Below are 19,495 nucleotides of genomic sequence, written 5' to 3'. Positions count from 1 at the left end.
TGTCACAAATTATGTCTTTAAACATTTTGTGCTCATTAACATAGATCTATAATCATAGTTTTTTGCATTTGTTTTTAAATCATATAGGGAAAATGAAGAGTTGCAAACCAAAACTATAATTAAATACTGACTTTATTTTTATCTATGCAGTTATCTCGACTGATGTTCTTTATTCATATGGCTTTGTGTCAACAGTATTTTATTGGTTCAATCGTCTAGTGGGTGGGTATTTAGAATGGAAGACTGATGAAAGGTATGTGAGAGATGTGATAAGGCCACTATGTAATTCTTATTTTTTTTTATCTTAGAAGTTTTACTATATGATCTTTGAGAAACAATTCAAATAATAAAAAGTGTGTGAAGTGACAATGTAGAAATTGTCTTCATCACTTCCACTGCCTCCATTAGCCAGTGGGCATCACTTTCAAAAACCCTATTAGCCAGGTAACTTCTCTGCTTCTGCCAGCCTCTAGGTATGCCATCTGTCTTAGTCACACTGTCTCCAAGGCTCCTTCCTAGAAACAACATGTGTTCCCACTCATCAGGTCTTATTTACAACTCTCCGGGACTACACTAAAATGTGAGTGCTAGGGACTACCTCGATTTGAGTGATGAGGCAGGGATTTTTAATCCTGGTCCTGTTGGCTCATGGTTGAAAAGAGTAATACAGGATATACAACTTATAACATCATTTACAAAACAAACAGCATCACTATTTATTTTGAAAGAAATAAGGATTCTTGGTGGGACAAATACACAGAACAACTGGTCTTTTGGGTGGATGAGTGTCAGCCCTGCAAGATAAGCTTTAGCTTCCTGGACAAGCTGTACCTCTCACATCAGTCACAGGCCAGAGAAAAGAGAAAGATTAAGATGATGACAAGTCCAGTGGCTCCTTTTAGACTTGTTGTTGTTGTTGTTGTTTTAGTCAAAAAGAAAGTTTATTGGAGAAGGAGTAACACTCCATAGACAGAGCTTAGTCTCCTCTCAGAGGTAGATCATGAGAGAGCCGAAGAGAGACTCAGAGGGACAGAGACAATAGAGATGAGGACAGTGAGAAAGACAGAGTAAAGGCACTGAGAGGACAGAATAAAGACAGTGAGAAGGGACAGAAAAAATTCACTGAGAGAGAGCTCCTTTAAGAGTTTCTGTTTTCAGGACCATGAATCACTTTATGAAGGCCTCTTCTGGAACCTTGATCCAGCTTGTAGGAAGTGAAGGAAAAGAGTTGGGAGATCATTAGGGCCAGGAGCCCTGAGTTTCATTTCCAAGCTGCTCAACTTCTGTTTTCTTGCCCTGGATTCCCAGGTATCACCTTGGGCAGAGGAAGAACCTAGATGTCTCTGATATGATCCCAGTGGTTGTCATGAAGGCATCTGGAAAGTATAGAACAAGCAACATCCATTAGGACCAAAGTGGAGATATTCTGACTACACAGTGCAATTTCCTAATCTATGTGGCGAAAATACACCTTTAAATTTGCTGAGACACATGCCCCAGAATGAGCGGTGTGGGACATTCTGTATTGGGGGAAATCACTTATAAATCTAAATGTCAATAATGAGCCAATATTCAGAATATTACTATATACCTGTTCAGAGCACAGAGGCAGCTTAATTGATACTTATAGAGAAAGATGTTTCTGGGTACCGAGTGATAAAAAAGGAATAAATATAGTATTATGAATAGTAGAACATTTTCAGATTTAGATTTGCTTACATGCATTATAACTTAATTAGGATATATTTACGGAGATTTAAAAAAATAAATTATCTATGAGTTTTCATTATTTACTCTCCTGCTCCTCTCAACTCACTCTGATCTCTGCATATTCCCATCATTCTCTTCTAACACCAAATAGATTTCATCTTAGACTCATGGAGAACACCTGCACCATTTCTAGCTGCTCCTGGGAGACATAGGGAATGGAGCTGGAAGAGGTTATCGGTGCTGCCTTGGAGAAAGGTACTTAGTGTTTCTTCAGGGCTGGTACTTTTCATTACCAACTCATTATTGCAGATATTTGACCTTATACAACTGTAGGAGTTGAGTAATTTCTGTAAGTTTGTTTTCATCACATCTAATGCTGAAGCTTGAAGAACAAAGTGTAGGCAGTCAGAAAGATAAGCTAGATTTAAACTGAGGGAGAACAATAACAAGCTATAATGCATAAGCACAAGCTGTAGCTTTTGATGGCAGCCTGAGTTGGTTCTCAGAGACTCCGTAGTTACTAGCATGAATGCCATCAAGAACCAGAGGCCCGTTATTATGTCTCAATACGCATGCCAGACCAAGGAGTCAGAAAAGCAAAGAGGATCCAGCAAAAATTTGGAGCAGTTGCAGGCTTCACAAATATCTCATACCATTGAGGCAAGCCAGCCAATAAGCAATGCCTGTACACTACAAAGAGGAAGTGTCTTCACTTCTGCCCTCAGCATCTTTCTTGCAACTCACTCTAACAGCAGAAATACAGGTAAGTGAATCCCAGAAAATGTAATCCGTTCTTCCCAGGTCGATATATTTGAAACAGTCATAATATGATTTCATTTGTAAGACATTCTGGCAAAGGTAAAACTATAGGTATGAAAACTGATCAGTTGTTTCCAGGGGCTGGGAATGGATAGAGATTGTGACTACAAAGTGGCATGGGAAATGTTTTAATCTGATGGAGCTGTTCCATATTTCATCATTCCCACTGAAATGAGGGTGACCATGTCAATGGCAGGATCATCCATCTCATCTGGGACCTACATGAGTCAACCACTTCAGAACACTTCAAAGATGAAGATGTCCTCACTAGTGTGTTTCCCAATACTATGGGGAAATAGAGAATCCTGAGTCCCAACAGTAACTGCTTGGTCCACTGACACATTGACTTCAAAGGCATTTCGATTCAAGTGACCACAGGTGATAACTTTTGCAACTGTTTCACCTTTGTGTGTTATGGAACACATTTATAGCCTGATCTGTATTTTACAACTCAAGTTGTTGGAAGTTCTGATAATGCATGTTGTACAACACCTTTAGTTTGTATCTTATATCTGTGGTGAAATCATTTTCTGTAGATTTGGTGGTAAATTCGAATGCGAATTCAAACATAAATATATTAGATATTACAACTTTGAAATAATGCATGATTGATCAATATAAATTGGGAAAAAAAACTGAAGGAATCAGAAGTGATAATGTAGCCATATAATAGGAATTTTACCTTAGTTATTGAGAAGTCGTGAGGTAGTATAACAACCATGAAAATGTACCACTCAGATCTCTTGTGGTGGAGAGCATCACTAACTGATAGCCCCAGCTGCTGTCACTCTGAATTCACCCCACATTCATGAATCCCATAGGCTGATCCCTGACAATAACTGGTATTAATGTAGTTGCATTTCTGGGAGGTATAAGATTTCTCTCACCAAAGTCTTTGGCTCCAAGACTCGCGTAGCTGAAACTCTATGATGTCACTACAGTATAAGGCTCTTGCTGTTAAATCTTACTTCCTTTTCTCTTCTCCACCAATGCGAGACCTGCATTGCCATCTGAAGGCTCTTTCCACCTTCTCCCACTCCTTCCCTTTTATCCTTCATGGTGCTTATCCCAATTAATCTCTTTCTCATCTATTCCCATATAGGCAGCTATTTATCAGAGGACCAGTGCTAACAGAAATGGCATCAGGAATTGTCCAAGAAAACTGGTGGTAAAGTGGAGTTTGGATTCTGGCTCACTTAGTACTCAAAAGGCAAATAAAACAATATCCTGAGTGGCATGGGGACACAGAGTCACAAGATGATGCCACAAGATGATGGTCAAATGGTTGGAGATTTCACCAGTCTTGAGCTGGAAAAAATCCTGCATGATAAAAACGCCCTTGCTATTGTATAGGCATTTAAAAAGATAGGAGAAGGATACTGCCTACAAGCAGAGTGGAGTTGACTAGATACTAGTTGGCTAAGTTTTGTTGATGCCCTTCAGAGGGATAATGAGAAACTGAAGGTCCTCAAAAGCAATTAAAACTAAGTATGAGGATGTGAGGTACTCCTGAGCCTTTCTAGTAGCTTTCAAAGAGGCTCTTAGAAGGTTCCAGTCTAGATAGTGGTACAGGTAAACACTGTGCATGCTTCCTCCCATGACATTAAAATTGCAACTAAATTATGAAACAGGCAACCTGAAGAACAATTTGAAGACTTGTTGAACAGAACTCTTATAACTGGATATATAAAGAAGAGAGCACATAGAAACTAATGGGAGGGATGGAGACATGAAAAGGGCTGGTCCCACACACACACATGATGTTTGAGCACTGGGAGGAATATCTCAGCTGCAGAAGCTTCCTCCCTCCGAGAAGTGAAGGGTCCTAGCCTGACACTGGGGCTCCCCAGCAGAGGGTTCCAGGTCTGGAAAGAGAAGTCTCCACAAAACCTGGCTGTAAAAATCAGTGGGGATTCCTGCTGTCCGGGTGAGATGGAAGGCAGCTGGAAATCCAGATGTCTCCTTAAAGATCCTGAACACAGTCTCACTCACTTGCAGGCACTCACCCTGGGCTCCAGCAGAGGAATACAGTTTGGGAGGTGCCAGAGACATCCAGAGAAAGACTGAGTTGCATGGCTTCAAGGCAAGGGCTGGAGGCACAGCCACCATTGTCTCTTTGTTGAGCCCTCCTCCAGTGCAGCCTGGAGGTGAGCACCATCTTGTCTGTGTTGAACCCTCCACCTACACAGCTGAATCTGCATTGGCCTGGTGAGATCTGCTCACTCCACTCTAGTGACTCCCTGAGGCCCTGCCTCACCTAACTTGCAAATTGTCTGATGGCAATTACTGGTGGTTCTGGACAACTAGCCCTACCCTGCGCTCTCAGCAAGAAGTTCCTTCGGCAGCAATCAACAGGCCTCAGCTTGGCACCTCAGGAGACACTTTTGATTGTGGGCAAATAGCCCCAGCCCTAGCTGCAGTATTTCTTGAACAAATCTTGGGGTCTGCGGGCCCAAGGTGAGCAGCGGTTGGCCTTGATGTGAACTGAGACTTTTGCAAGCTCAGCACTGGCAACAAATCTGAATCTGCACCAACCTGGGGAACACAACTTGCCCTACCCTGGTGACTCCCTAATACTCTGCCTCATCCAAATCTAGTACAGCTGAGGCTCATTCAGCTGCTGAGCCTTACTGACAGCCAGCAGGCACCCTCAGGCCTGGGGGTGCCCTGGGACTTTTGCTGAGCTGCCCAAGGTCTGTACTGGAGGAAGTTGGCCTTGGTTCACTGTATGACTTCTCTCACATGCCTCCAAGTTCATCTCAGGCAGCGACCAAACACAGATAGCTCTGTAGCTCCTAGCAAGTAGCCCCAGGTGGTCAAGGCAGTGGCTAACCTTGGCTTGCACAGGGCGCCTCCCAAGGGGCTCTAGAACCAAAACACTAGGGCACTGGTGTCAGACTACAACAGAATACCACCTGATTAACCCCACAAACAGCACACCCAAAGAGTGGACTCGACAGGCACACGAACCTGCTGTGGTGAACCCCACTCCATAGGGTCAGCCCTTACGCAGCAGCTTATACATTTTGGGTATGGCCAATACTTATAGCCAGTCAGTCTAACAATTAATCCCACTTACTGATGTGCCAAAAATCAAGGCTCAACTCCAATGGGAGGGCACAGTCACACAAGAGTCATTCCTGGAGCACTCAGTGTAGGTGATCCAGGAGACTGTGCCACCAGGCCACACATGACACCCACTACAGATGAGCACGTGGCTAAGAAAGACATTGCTGATCTACCTAATATACAGAAACAAACACAGACAGGCAGCCAAAACGAGAAAACAAAAAAACATGTCCCTAATGAAAGAACAAGAAAAAATTCCAGAAAAAGAACTAAGTGAAATGGAGACAAGCAATCTGCCAGATACAGAGCTCAAAACACTGGTTATAAAAATGCTCGAAGAATTTAGGGGAAGAATAGATGATCTCAGTGAGAACTTCAACAAAGAGATAGTAAGAATAATAAAAGAGAGAAGCCATAAAAAAGCAGTGAGAAATAAAAAATACATTAACTGAAATGAAGAATACACAAGAAGGAATCAACATCAGATTGGATGAAGCAGAGGATTGAATCAGCGATTTGGAAGACAAGGTAGTAGAAAACACCTAACTGGAACAGAAAAAAAAAAAAAGAATTTAAAAAGATGAGGATAGATTAAGGGACCTCTGTGACAACATCAAGCATAACAACATTTGCATCATAGGAGTACCAGAAAGAGAAAAAAGAAAGCAAAGGATTGAGAACTGATTTGGGGAAAAAATGACAGAATACTTACCTAACCTGGTGAAGGAAATGGACATACAGGTCCAGGAAGTGCAGAGAGTCCAAAACAAGATGGACCTGAAGAAGACCACACAAAGACACATATTTAAAATGGTGAAGGTTAAAGACAAAGCTTTAATCCTAAAAGCAGCAAGAGAAAGGCAACTAGTTACTTATAAGCGTACTCCCATAAGACTGTCAACTGCTTTCACAACAGAAACTTTGCAGGCCAGAAGGGATTGACATGAAATATTCAAAGTGATGAAAAGCAAAGACCTACATCCAAGACTACTCTACACAGCAAGGCTATCAATTAAAATTAAAGAGCATCCCAGACAGGGTTGGGAAAGCTAAAGGAATTTATCACTACCAAGCCAATTTTACAAGAAATGTTGAAGGGACTTCTGTAAGAAGAAGAAGGAGAAGAAAAAAATAACATAAACATGAATAATAAAATGGCAATAACTATGTAGCTATCAATAATTACTTTAAATGTAAATAGATTAAATGCTCCAATCAAAGGACATAGGGTAGCCTAGTGGATAAGAAAACATGACCCATACATATGCTGTCTACAAGAGATTCACCTCAGATCAAAAGACAAACACAGACTGAAAGTAGAAAGATGGGAAAAGATATTTCATGAAAATGGAAATTAAAAAAAGCTGGAGTAGCAATACTTATATCTGACAAATTGACTTTATTTATTTATTTTTTTATTTTTTTTAAAAATGCCTACAGCACCTGGTATTCCTAAGTGGTCTCCTATCCAAGTACTAACGAGGCCCAATCCTGCTTCTGAGATCAGACAGGATTGGGCACATTCAGGGTGGTATGGCTGTAGACCAAAATAGACTTTAAACCAAAGGCTATAATAAGAGACAGAAAAGGACATTACATAATGATAAAAAGATCAATCCAACAAGAGGATATAACCCTAGTAAACCCTTATGCATCCAACAGAGAGGCACCTAAGTATATAAAGCTAATATTGACGGACATAAAGGGAGAGATCAATAGTAATACAGTGAGAGTAGGGAACTTTAACACCCCATTGACACCAATGGACAGATCTTCCAGACAGAAAATCAACAAGGAAAGAGCAGCCTTAAATGGTTCACTAGACCAGATAGATTTAATTGATATTTTTAGAGCATTTCGCCCCAAAGCAGTAGAATATACATTCTTTTCGAAAGCACATTGAACATATTTCAAAATAAATCACATGTTAGGACACAAAACAAGTCTCAGTAAATTTAAGAAGATTGAAATTGTATCAAGTTTCATCCCTGGACATAATGCTATGAAACTAGGAATCAATGACAAACAAACAAACAAACAAACAAACAAATGACCCTGAAAAATACCCAAATACATGGAGGCTAAATAACATGATACTAAACAACGAATGCTACTTAGCAATGAGATCAAGGAAAAAATCAAAAGATACCTTGAGACAATAAAAGTGAAAACACAATGACCCCAAATGTATGACGCACAACGAAAGCAATCCTAAGAGGGAAATTCATAGTGATACAGGCCTACCTCAAAACAAAACAAAACAAGAAAAATCTTAAAACTAAATGAACTAGAAAAAAATAAATAAAACCAATAAACAAAGCCCAAAGTGAGTAGACGAAAGGATATAATAAAAATCAGAGCGGAAATAAATAAAATAGAGTCTGAAAAAAATACAAAAGATCAATGAAACCAAGAGCTGGTTCTTTGAAAAGAAGAACAAAATTGATAAAACTTTCTCCAGACTCGTCAAGAAAAAAAGGAGAGAGGGCCCAAATAAATAAAATCAGAAATGAAAGAGGAAAAGTAACTGACTCCACAGAAATACAAGAGATTATACGAAAAAGCTATGAGCAATTATATGACAACAAATTGGACAATCTGGAAGAAATAGATATTCTCAGAAACATACAATCTTCTAAGACTGAGTCAAGAAGAAACAGAAAATCTGAACTGATTGATTACTACTAATGAAATCGAATCAGTAATCAAAAAACTCCCAAGAAACAAAAGTCCAGGACCAGATGGTTTCACAGATAAATTTTACCAAACATTCAAAGTAGAATTAACAGCCATTTTTTCTCAAACTATTCTAAAAACTTCAAGAGGAAGGAAGGCTCCCAAGCTCATTCTATGAGGCCATCACCCTTATTCCAAAACCAGACAAAGACATTACCTACAAAGAAAATTATAGACCTATATCCCTGATAAACATAGAAACAAAAATCCTCAACAAAATATTAGCAAACCAAATTCAACAATACATTAAAAATATTATACACCATGAGCAAGTTGGATTTATTCCTGGAAAGCAAGGTTGGTTCGAAATGTATAAATCAATTAATGTGATACACCACATTAACAAATTGAAAGAGAAAAATCATATAATCATAGCAACAGATACAGGAAAAGCATTTGACAAAATCCAGCATTGATTTATAATAAAAACTCTCAGAAAAGTGGGAATAGAGAGAATATAACTCAACATAAATATGAAAAACACACAGCTAACATCATACACAATGGGGAAAAACTAAAAGCATTTTCTTTAAGATCAGGAATAAGACAAGGATATCCATGTTCATCACTTTTATTCAACATAGTATTGGAAGTCATAATCACAGCAATCAGATAAGGGGGAAAAAAGCATCCAAATTGAAAGGAAAGAAGTAAAATCGTCATTATATGCAGATGACATGACATTTTAGACGATCCTAAAGATTCCAAAAAAAAAAAAACAGAACTGATAAATGAATTCAGTAAAGTAGCAGGATACAAAATTAATATTCAGAAATCTGTTGCATTTCTATACACCGATAATGAATTATCAGAAAGAGAAATTAGGAAAACAACACCATTTAAGATTGCATCAAATCAATAAAATATCTAGGAATAAATTTAGCCAAGGAGGTAAAAGACCTGTACTTGGAAAATTATGTCATTGAAGAATGAAATTGAAGGAGATACAGATAATGGAAGGATAAACTATGCTCATGGATAGAAAGAATTAATGGCATTAAAATATCCATACTACTCAAAGCAATCTGTATATTCAATGCAATCTCTATCAAAATACCAATGGCATTTTTCAGAGAACTGGAACAAATAATCTAAAAATTTATATGGAACCATAAAAGACCCTAAATCAACATGGCAATGTAGAGAAGGATGAACAAAGTGGTAGGTATCATGCTACCTGATATCAAACTATATTACAAGGCTATAGTAATCAAAACAGCATGGTATTGGCATTAAAAAGACACATAGATTAATGGAACTGAATAGAGAGCCCAGAAATAAATCCACACCTATGTGGTCTTCAATCTATAAAAAAGTAGGCAAGAATATACAATGGGGTACAGACAGTCTCTTCAATAAATGGTTTTGGGAAAACATGCAAAACATGAAACTGGATCACTTTCTTAAACTATATACAAGAATAAACTCCAAATGGATTAAAAACATAAATGTAAAACCTAAAACTATAAAACTCCAAGAAGAAAACATAGGCAGCAAACTCTCTGACATTGCTCCTGGTAATATTTTTTTTTCTGATATATCTCCTCATGCAAAGGAAACAAAAGAAAAAAATAAACAAGTGGGACTACATTAAACTAAAACGTTTTTGCACAGCAAAGGAAATTATCAACAAAACAAAAGGACAACTTACTGAATGGTAGAAGATATTTGCAAGTGACACATCTGATAAGGGGTCAATATCCAAAATTTATAAAGAGAATTCATACAACTCAACACCAAACAAAAACAAAAACAAAAACAAAAACCAATCCTATTAAAAAATAGGCAAAGGACCTGAATAGGCGTTTCATCAAAGAAGACATACAGATGGCTAATAGACATATGAAAAGATATTCACCATTGTTAATCATCAGAGAAATTCAAATTAAAACCCCAATAAGATATCATCTCAAACCTGTTAGAATGGCTATCATCTATAAATCAGAAAATAAGTGCTGGTAAGGATGTGAAGAAAAGGTAATCCTCATGGACTATTCTTGGGAACACAAATTGGTACAACCACTCTGGAAACAGTTTTGAGGTCCCTCAAGAAATTAAAAATAGAACTATCCTATGATAGTTCAGCAATTCCACTTCTGGGTATTTATCCAAAGAAAATCAAAACACTAATTCAAAAAGATCTATGCACTCCTATGTTCACTGCAGCAATATTTACTATACCCAAGATATAGAATCAACCTAAGTGCCTATTAATAGATGATTAAATAAAGAAGTTGTGATACATATATACAATGGACTATTACTCAGCCATAACAAATGAAACTTTCCCATTTGCAAAAACATAGACTGACCTAGAGGGCATTTTGCTAAGTGAAATAAGTCAGAGGAAAACAAATACCATATGATTTCACTAATATGTGGAACCTAAGGAACAAAATAAATGAAGACAAAAATGAAAACAGATTCATGACACAGAGAGCAAACTGGTGATTCCCAGATTTGGGAGGCTGGGTGTAAAAAGTGAAGGGATTAAGAAATAGAAATTGGATTCTGGGAAACATGGCTGAGTGAGAGACGTCCTCAGATCTCTCCCCTTGAAACAACAATAAGCTGAACATCTAAAACTCAACAAAAAGCACCCAAACTGCACACCAGCACGTCTGAACGTGAGATCTGCACATAAGAGCTACCAGAGGTCAGAACCCCAGGTGTTGGGCGGTAGACTCAGAGAAATAAAGAAGCTGCCTCTCGCAGCCGCCAGAGCTCCCAGCAGGAGGAGCGAGAGGGGTGAAGCTGTGACGACTTTCAAAAAAGCCCTGCCAGGAAGTGCTGTGAGTACTCCACGTAGCTGGCAGCAGGGCCCAGTCATTAGAGCAGAAAGCAGAGAAGTGAGAAAAGACCGCAGAGAAACAACAGTTGATTTTTACCTGCCCGGGTTCGGCTGAGCTGCAGCCCACAAATTCCAACCCAGAGGGCCCCTCCCCCCATACCCTCTAAGACCAAACACCGCAAAGCTCCAGGGGTATCTGAGCAAACGGTTCTGAGACTGTCGCTGACACTGACAGAGATTGAAACTGAGGGTAGCGAGAGTCATTAAATATCGACAAGTAAATTTAAAAAAAACAACAACATTATTTAGGCTTTATGTAAAGCAGGGATCCAAGAGGCTTAGATGCCACCTACTGGAAACCAAAAGAAAAGCGCCTTCTTTGCAGCAAGCTAAAGACAGACTTTCATATAATAAATCTTCTTTCTGGAAAATCAGCAGAATACACTTCCATTAATGCCCAGGTGGAGAAACAGTCCAGTAAACACCATGAACAACCAAGGTGACAAGGCATCTCAGAAAGAAAGAGAAAAATCTCCAGAAAATAAGCTTACAGACATAGAAATAGGCAACTTAAATGACAGAGAATTCTTGATGGTACTTCTGAAATAAACTCATTGAGATCCAAAACAATTCAAATGAACAATTTCAGGAATTGGAAAAACGACTAGATGAGCAGAGCACGGAGACTGAAACCCTCAAAAAGAACCAAATAGAACTTTCTAGAGATGAAGAACACACTGCAAGAGTTGAAAAATGAAATAGCAAGCTTGGGAAATAGAGTCGACCAAATGGAGGAAAGGATCAGTGATATCGAAGACAGAAATCTAGAAACAAATCAGAAGGAAGAAGAGAGAAACGGAAGAATGAAAAATAATCAAAGAGAAGTTCAAGAACTAGCTGATACCATCAGGAGAGGAAACATAAGAATAATGGGCGTTATCAAAGATGAGGAAAAGGAGCAGGGATTAGAAAGCATTTTCAGACAAAGAGTTGATGAGAATTTCCCAAATCTAAGGAATGAGCTGGAGCTTGGAATTCAAGAAGTCGACAGAATACCCAATTATCCCAACCTTAAAAGGCCTTCACCAAGACACATTGTATTAAAAATGATCAAAAATCAACGACATAGACAGAATTCTCAAGGCATCCAGGTAGAAAAAAGCAGTAACTTATAAAGGTAAACCCATTAGATTATCCTCGGACTTCTCAGTGCAAACCTTACAAGCCAGAAAGGAATGGAATCAAATATTTAAACAATTAAGTGAAAGGAACTACCAGCCTAGAATAATGTATCCAGCTAAGCTCTCCTTTAGATATGAAGGAGAAATTAAGACCTTTCCAGACATAAGAAAATTGAGGGAATTCTCCACTATGAGGCCTGCACTGAAGGAAATACTGAAAGGAGTCAGCTTACCTAAAACAAAATGACAAAAAAATAATAATAATTAGGACTAACGTGACTATCAAGCAAAAAGAAGCAGAGGAGTGCAATCCTTACTAAGAACAGGACATTATAAGCTTAAATAATAAGAGAATTGCTAAAGCAAGATAGTAATGAATGTTCAGCATACATAAGAATAAACTGAGAAAACAATGACTGAAACTGGGGGGATTCAAAGATCCAAATTCGCAAAGGGGAATGGAGATAAGGAATGCACAGAAGAAAATGGATGACTGTATGTATATAACTATTCTTTTCATATTCGTAATGGTAACCACACATCAAAGATTCAGAACTGAAGTATATAACATAAAACAAGAGGAACCAGAGGCAAAACCCACAAAAGCCAAAATAAAGAAAACAGAAACATAAGGACAAGAAAGCAGTGGAAACACTGAGCTACCAGAAAGCAAAAGATAAAATGGCTATAAGAAGACTTCATATTTCAATCATCATCCTAAATGTAAATGGACTGAACTCACCAATAAAAAGGCATAGAGTTGTAGAATGGATCAAACAACAAAACCCTACCATATGCCACCTCCAGGAGACACATCTCAGCTCCAAAAACATATAAAGACTCAACGTGAAAGGGTGGAAAATGATATTTCAAGCAAATGGCATTCAGAGAAAAGTGGGAATAGTGGTACTAATATCAGACAAAATAGACTTCAAAATAAAAATGTTAAAGAAAGATACTGAGGGACACTTCATCATGATAAAGGGAATCATGCCCCCAAAAGACATAACACTTATTACTATCTATGCTCCTAATTAAGGAGCCCAGAAATATGTAAAGCAATTACTAACTGAACTAAAGGGAGAAACTGACCAAAACACTATCATAGTAGGGGACCTAAATATCACACTGTCGGATATGGACAGATCATCCAAACAGAAAATCAGTAAGGAAATAACATCCTCAAATGACACATTAGACCAACCTGAACTTTCTATCCCAAAACAGCTGCTTATACATTATTCTCTAGTGCACATGGAACATTCTCCAGAATTGACCAGATACTAGGACACGGAGATAGCTTCAACAAATATAAGAGGGTTGAAATCATACCAACCATATTCTCTGATCATAATGCTTTGAAACTAGAAATCAACTGCAAAAAGAAATCAAGAATAATTACAAATACATGGAGATTAAACAACATGCTACTGAAGAATAACTGGAGCAGGGAAGAAATAAAAAGAGAGATCAAGGGATACATAGAAATGGATGATAATAATAGTACAACATATCAAAACTTTTGGTACATGGCAAAAGCAGTCATAAGAGGAAAGTTCACATCATTACAGGTTTATCTCCAAAAACAAGAATGAGTCAGAAAAAAAAAAAAAAACACCTAACGCTTCATCTTAAAAAACTAAATAAAGGAAGAACAAATTAGGCTTAAAGTCAGCAGAGGGAAAGAAATAATCAAAATTAGAGCAGAAATAAATAAAAGTGAAAAAAAAACAATAGAAAAAATGAATGCAACTAAGAATTGGTTCTTTCAGAAGGTTAATAAAATTGACAAAACCTTTGCTAGACTCACTAAAGAAAAAAGAGAACGGACGCAAATAAATGAAATCAGGGATGAAAGAGAGGAAATTACGACTGATATCGCAGAAATACAAAGGATCATGCAAGAATACTATGAAAAAGTATATAACAGCAAATTTAATAACCTAGAAGAAATGGACCAGTGCTTAGAAAAATACAACCTTCTTAGACGAAATCAAGAAGATCTGGAAAATCTAAATAGATCTATCAGCAGTATGGAAATTGAAACATAAATAAAAAACCTATCAAAAAGTCTAAGTCCAGGACCAGATGGCTTCACCAACGAATTCTACCAAACATTCAAAGAAGAGTTAATGCACATTCTCCTCAAAATCTTCCAAAAAATTGAAGAGGAGGTAATACTTCCCAACTCATTTTTGAAGACCAATATTAATCTGATTCCAAAATCTGGTAAGGGTAACACACAAAAAAGAAAACTACAGAGCAATATCTCTCATGAACACAGATGCAAAAATCCTAAATAAGATACTAGCTAAGCGAATACAGCAGCATATTAAAAAGATTATACACCACAATCAAGTGGAGTTTATCCCAGAGGCACAGGGATAGTTCAACATACGTGAATCGATTAATGTGATACACCACATAAACAAAATAAAAAATAAGAATCATATGATCATATCAATAGATGCAGAAAAAGCCCTTGACAACATACAGCATCAATTTATGATCAAAACACTTAACAAAATCGGTATAAAAGGAAAGTACCTTAAAATAATGAAAGCCATCTATGACAAAACCTCAGCCAACATTATACTTAATGGTGATAAACTAAAAACCTTCCCTCTAAGATCAAGAACAAGGCAAGGCTGTCCACTATCGCCACTGTTATTCAATATAATATGCGACTTCCTAGTGAGTGCAATTAGACAAGAGAAAGATATAAAAGGCATCTAAATAGGAAACAAAGAAGTCATACTATCCGTAGTTGCGATGACATGATTCTCTATATAGAAAACCCTAGAATCTCCACAAGAACACTATTAGAAACAATAAGCAAACACAGGAAAGTCTCTGAATACAAAATCAATGTTCAAAAATCCATAGCATTCCTCTACTCTAATAAGGAAGTGTCAGAAAAAGAAGTGGAAAAAATAATTATTTTTGCAATTGCAAAAAATAGAATAAAATACCTAGGAATAAATCTCATGAAACATGTGAAGGACCTATATAATGGAAACTACAAGACCCTAATAAAAGAAATCAAAGAATATACAAAGAAATGGATATTCCATGTTCTTGGATTGGAAGAATGAACATAGTTAAAATGACCATATTATCTAAAGCATTATACAGATTTAATGCAATCCCCATCGAAATCCCATCAGCATCTTTTAAAGAAATAAAACAAAAAATCATGAGATTTGTATGGAAGCACAAAAGACCCCGAATTGCCAAAGTCATCCTGAGAAAAGAGAACGAGGCTGGAGGCATCACTCTGCCAGACTTTAAATTATACTACAAAGTGACAGTAATCAAAACAGCATGGTATTGGCAGCAAAACAGACATACAGACAAGTGGAATGGAATTGAGAGTCCAGAGGTAAAACCATATTTATATGGGCAAATGATTTTCAACAAAGAAGCCAAAAACATACAGTGGAGAAAGGAAATCCTCTTCAATAAATGGTGCTGAGAAAACTGGAAGGCCTCCTGCAAAAGAATGAAACTAGACTATTGTTTATCACAACACATGGAAATTAACTCAAAATGGATTAAGGACTTGAATATAAGACCGGAATCAATAAAATGCATAGAAGAAAACATAGGAACTAAACTCAAGTACCTTGGACTTAAAGAGTATTTTACGAATTTGACCTCAAAGGCAGGGAGGTAGAAACAAAAATAAATGATTAGGACTACATCTACCTAAAAAGCTTTGCTCAGCAGAGGAAACCATCAACGAAGTAAAGAGACCACCATCCTAATGGGAAAATATATTTGCAAGCAATGCCTCCAATAAGGGCCTAATATCTAAAATATACAAAGAACTCATATAACTGAATAACAACAACAACAACAAAATGATCCACTCAAAAAATGGGCAGAAGACCTTAGTGGACACATCTCCCTAGAGGACATACAAATGGCCAACGAATATGTGAAAAGATGCTCAACATCACTAGCTATTAGAGAAATTCAAATAAAAACCACAATGAGATCCCATCTCACACCTGTTAGAATAGCTATAATCAATAGAACAATTAATAACAAATGTTGGAGAGGATTTGGAGGAAAAGGAACCTTCATACACTGCTGGTGGGACTTCAAATTGTTACAGCCACTGTGGAAAACAGTATGGAGGTTCCTCAAAAATCTGAGAATTGAGAATTGATCTACCATATGATCCAGCAATCCCTCTACTGGGTATTTAACCCAAAGTCTTGAATACCCATATCCAAAAAAGATATTTGCACACCGATGTTCATAGCAGCATTATTCACAGTGGCCAGGACAAGGAAGCAACTGAAGTGTCCTACAATAGATGATTGGCTAAAGAAGCAGTGGCACATATATACAATGAAATATTACTCAGCCATAAGAAGAGATGAAATGCTGCCATTTGCGACAACATGGATGGACCTTGAGATAATCATGCTAAATTAAATAAGCCAGACAGAAAAAGTTGAAAATCACATGATGTCCCTTATATGTGGGATATAAACCTAAAAGCATCAAACGAACAGGACAAACAGAGACTCATGGACATGGTCAATGGACTAGTGATTACCAGAGGGTAGGGGGTGGGGGAGGAGGGGTGAGGTAGACGGTTAACGGGGGTCAAATAGAGGGGCATAGGGTAGGGCGAAGTGCATAAAGGGATCAATATATGGTAGCTGAAGGAAACTGGACTTTGAGTAGCAAACATACAATAGAATATACAGATATCAAATGATAACGTACACCTAAAAATTATATAATTGTATTAACCAGTTACCCAATAAACTTAATAAAGTTTTTTAAAAAAAATACAAATTGGTAGTTACAAAATAGTCATGTGTATGTAAAGTACAGCGTGGGAAACATAATCAATAATATTGTAATAACTATGTATAGTGCCAGGTGTGTTAGCTCTGAGTTGATAGAGGAGGGAAGGTTTCAGCAGTGAGATGCCCAATTGAAAAAAAATGCACGAGGAGCCAGCATGAGGAAGAGACTGCAAGCCTTTGTTGCGGGGACAGCATGGGCTTATATATGCCAAGCTACATGCTATGAGGGCGAGGTCAGCTAATAGTGGCATTCGGCCACGCATGCAGAATACAGCAAGCCAATTTATTCTTACAGAAGTGGTGCGCAGGCGCACTACTGCGTCCAATGTTAACATGCCAGATCTGGGGTCATGTTCTTAGCTGTGAGTCTGTATTGCATCAGCCAAGCCTGGGGCCCACACTCCACCCCTACAGGATTGTGGGGTGGGATTCGATCCAGAGGGCATTATCTTGGGCACACAATCCATAGCAACAATATAGAGTACAACAGAATATTACCAAGCTACATGCTATGAGGGCGAGGTCAGCTAATGTTTACCACCAGGTAGACCCCAAGGTATTCCACCAAGCTGTTAAAGGGTCTTCTTCCATGGCATGGATTGTTTGGACTTCAATGTCCGTTTCCTGGAGGGCTGTCTCTACCTGGTCGGCATTATCAGGGATGTAGACACAGCATTATACATGGAGTAGGGCACAGATTCCACTTGCTCTATGTAGTGAGTGGTCTGCTCCAACAATTCCATATGTTCTCCCACTAGCCAGCCCCACCCATTAGAAATAGCATAGCTTATAAGGGGTGGGAAATTGCAATAGTCTTGGCGGAGTAGTAGTGCTTCTGTGGCCTGTCGTTACTGATTCCATTCAGGTGTGGTGTTCCAGGTATGCAACCATGTCCAGTTCTCAGCCGTGGCTTGAGTAATGTACCACAGCAGTCCCTCGACTGCTTCCATTTGCGATTCAGTACACACCCAGCAGCGGGAAGCATTGTGGAGAGCAGCAAACATGTGAGCCCAGGACATGACACTGTTCCCTGTTGTCAGCCTGGGCGATAGGACAGAGCAGATAGAGAAACCATTAGGGGCAAGTCCCATCCTTATGGGAGGACACAGGCCACTTGACCATCTTGAGATAAAAGGGTAGCCAGGAGAGGGGTTGCCCCTGGCCTGTGATACCAGACAGTCTCTCCAAGGGTAGCAGGCCAGGGAGTCTCCACCAGTTACAGTACAGAGAGGAATGGGTCAGAGGCTAAGGACAAAACTCCCCATTAACAGGGAACCCTCAGTAGTCATCAAGAGTTACACTTATAAGGGCATGGGTCAAATACAAATCCAGGGTTCTACCCACAACCTATTGCATAAGCCCTGCCTCCATGGCTCTTGTGTTACCTGTATAGTCCAGGACCATGACAAGGTGGCCTACTGCCACCTACTGCCAAAGGTTCTGGGGCCAGTAAGAGAAAAGCTCCCTGGTACGCCCAGGGCAAAAGCTGTTCAGCGGCGGTGCCCGGGCATACCTTGATAGCCCAAGGCAAGCCCGCCGCAACCCTATCAAAGTTGGATAACCCCATTCGCTGAGGTTGTTCATTCATAAGGCGTAGAGCCTGTGGGAAGTTAGTGTACCAATAGCACTAGTCCAGGCCCAGGGCACGCAGTTTATTCTTCAGAAAGCTGTTGAATCGTTCTATTATTCCAGCTTCCTCTGGGCAATAAGGGACATGTAACTGCCACCGTACATCATTGGTGCAGGCCCAGGCTTGCACCTTCTGTCCTGTAAAATGAATGCCTCTGTCATAGTAATTAATAAGGCCTGGTCATAAGTGGCCTAGAAATGTTCTAACATGGTCACAGTGTGACAATGATATAATCAGCAGCCACCACTGGCCATGCAAACCTTAGGCTGGTGGCCATATCCACACCTGTGAACACACAGCGATGTCCCTGGTCTGTGGGTAAAGGTCCTATATAGTCCACTTGCCATTCCTGGAGTGGCTTAGCCCTGTGGAGTACAATTACAGGGGTATTCTTTACTTGTCATCTTTCTGGGTACTGCTCACCCCACCAGGGGCATTATGACACAGCAACCTGTGCTTGTGGACAGGTCAGATATAGTCCCCACTGCTTCGCTACCTGTTCCATGGTACAGGCTCCCACATATCCCAATTTTTGGTGCAGCCAGAGGCCAATGTCTGCCGGAACTGGCTATACATGGGCGGAATGGACTTATGCCAGAGCATCTGTAACAGCCGGAGACATGGTATATGGTAGTCTCCTGTTGAAGGCCCCACTTCCAGAGGTCTTCCCACAAACCCAAGCCCCATAAAGGGCAGTGGCCTATCATCCATTCCTGAGCAGCCCACCAGG

This window comes from Pteropus vampyrus, unplaced genomic scaffold, assembly GCF_000151845.1.
Source record: "Pteropus vampyrus isolate Shadow unplaced genomic scaffold, Pvam_2.0 Scaffold1115, whole genome shotgun sequence".
NCBI lineage: Eukaryota > Metazoa > Chordata > Mammalia > Chiroptera > Pteropodidae > Pteropus > Pteropus vampyrus.
Note: the sequence above shows the minus strand (reverse complement) of the source record.